Here is a 2,829-nt window from a genome sequence, read left to right as displayed (position 1 = left end):
GACTCTTAAAGCTCTTTTGAATGCTCTCCAATGCTTAGGAATAGTTCATTGTTCATTAAGAACATCTTAGGTATTTATAGGAGAGATTAAAAGAGATTTTTAGGCAGGAAATCAGGTCATAACGGTCATATATCAGCCATGCCGGTCGACCACCCCAAAGTGCCTGTCGACCAGATGTGACCGTTAAAGCCAAAAAATAGCTGTTGGGGTGATTCTGAGCTTGGCTGGTCGATCGGGACTTTTGGCCGGTCGACCGCCTATGGTCTCTGGTTGTGCCGGTCGACCTGATCATTTTTCTGGTCAACCACCATATGATTTTGCTAGTGCCAGTCGACCAGGGGTCTAGGCCTGTTGACCACCCTTGACAGGGGCAGCTTTGGCAGACTGAACAGTCAACAGTAAATCGACCATAACTTAACAGTACGACGTCGGATTGACCTGAAACCAGTTGCGTTGGATTCGTGACTCGATTTCCTACAACTTTTGTGAAGGACCCAACTCCTGATACCAACATTTTGAATACCCAAAATGCCCTTGATTCAGGTTCAAGTGTTTTTCACAGAAAACACAAGTCTTGGTATTCTATCATGTTCACCTCCACCTATGGTCAATCTAACATGATGACATGCAATGTATGAGTGCATGCACAATATAAATCAAGATGGTACAAGTTACATGGCACGGACAACTCTATCCTAGAGGTCTTCGTCTTGTCTTGATACTTGGATCTTTATCTTGGTGCTCCCACTCTTAATACTTCATCTTCATGTCTTGTTATTGGAGTTCTTGGCTTGATGTCTCCAAGTAGCTTTGAGTCTTCTTCTTCTTGCTAAATCACACTTAGTAGAAGGTTAAGATTACGGGTTTGTTTGTTATTACCAAAACACAAATTGGAGTGTGGACATTTCCCCAACGGTGAGAACATTATTTTTCTCAGTGTCAGCCATTGATGCAAGATATAATAGAGAATTAACATATAACAAAAAGTTGATTCACAGAGATCTGAGAATCAGAGAACAAATCACACAATTGATTGATCTTGTGCAACTAATCAATCATAATAGGAGAATAACTTAAATCTTTAGACAAAATTCCACTAAATCACCAATTCATGAAGAATTAATCCAAATCACAGAACCCTAATTAGGGCAAATCTAGGGTTACCTACGGTTGGAGCTGAAACTTGGATCGAATATTGCTGGTATGGTGATGAAGAAAACCTCGAAAGGGTTTTCCAAACTGAGCTCTGGATATGAAGACATGATCAAAATTGATTATGGCAGAGTGCCTAAACCCTGACAGCTTTGATCTATTTTTCCACTCCTTGAATACTTCAATTTTCAAACCAAAAAATCAAACAAGCAACCACTTGCAAGTACTGAGTTAATCCTTCATACCATATGATTGATCACAATTAATCAACTTCATCCAAAAAATCAGCAAACGCCACCCCCCCTAAAAAATCTTAGAGCTTAGGAAGAAACAGTAACAACCTGCGATGGAGGGAAGAGTTGTTACTGATAACTCATAAGGGAGGAGGGAGCTTTAATCGATTTCTTCTTTGGAGATGAAGGCTCTGATACCATGTAAAGAGTCCCAATTGATTAGATTGGGGCTGCCCACCTTCATTCATTAAATAGATCAGCCATTACTAGTCCTACTAGATACAAGACATATTAAAATAGAATAGGAAACTAATACTAGCTGCAAACTTCTAATAGATCTCAGCCTAATGGGACTAGGAAAACCCCAAGGGAGGAGTCTGCGACTTGCGCAAGACTCCCCTTTCACGATACACTTCTAACAGATCCAAACTGAGCCTAAAACATATATATGTACAATTGCGTGGATTCACAGCCAGAGGAAGAAAACATATCAATCCTCCCAAGAAAAGGGATCTCCAATTCCCTCCAAGTTGGTTTGGCAGCCTTTGGACTCTTTCAGAATGAAGGTCCAATGACATTCAACTTTACTATACCTCCACTCATATGTGTTAAAGGTGTACTCTCATTTGAAAACAACAGCATGTGGGGTTGTGGGATCATCTAATCCCCAACCCTAATGTTGATAGGATGCCTGTTGGACATGAGATAAGTTTGCTAACCTCATTCCATTTTCCCTTCTAAATATCAAGTTTATTGATGCCTTTTTTGTGTCCTTTCAAAATTTGGCTGTCCCTTATTCTCTTATAAAATATTTCTCACACCAAAAAAAAAAAAAAAGAGATGGTCTTAGGTATCGCTTTTTTTTGGTAGAAAGATGGTCTTAATATCTCAAGTTGTCGGCCATTAAGTCTGCAAAATATTAGTCAGTAACCTGAAAAAAAAAAAGATTGGGGAAAACATCACCCGTTGCTACCTGTTCTTTTTTGGACATGCAGTAGAAAATTTGTCTACCTGAGATTTTTATCAAAAGATCTACTGTAAAAACAGCCACTGCCACGTAAAAGCACCTATGCATTTTAATTTTTTTTTTTTTTTTTTTGGGGGGGGGGTTGTTATTCTAATTGTCATATTACAGCTTCAAGTCTTCAAGCACAGGTAGTGGTTAAGAAGTGAGTATAAGGTTCATAAAATTACAAGAATGTCATTCCATATTCACTTCAGATGAATATTACAGAGATGGGTAGGACAGCAGAGAACTTCTCTTTATCAGAGGGAATGGCTTGGAGGGGGCTGAGGAGATGGGAGGGGATGAATTTATTTAGAAGGTACAACTGGTTGTTGAAGCTGAATCTAGCTCATTAAAACCAATATGTGCAACCATCCCAGAGCTAGTCTGATCAAAATAAGACTCGACAGAGTGAACCTGAATCCAGTCACAATTCTA

Source organism: Macadamia integrifolia, unplaced genomic scaffold (assembly GCF_013358625.1).
Source record: "Macadamia integrifolia cultivar HAES 741 unplaced genomic scaffold, SCU_Mint_v3 scaffold424, whole genome shotgun sequence".
Taxonomy (NCBI): domain Eukaryota; kingdom Viridiplantae; phylum Streptophyta; class Magnoliopsida; order Proteales; family Proteaceae; genus Macadamia; species Macadamia integrifolia.
This window is presented reverse-complemented; position numbering follows the sequence as displayed.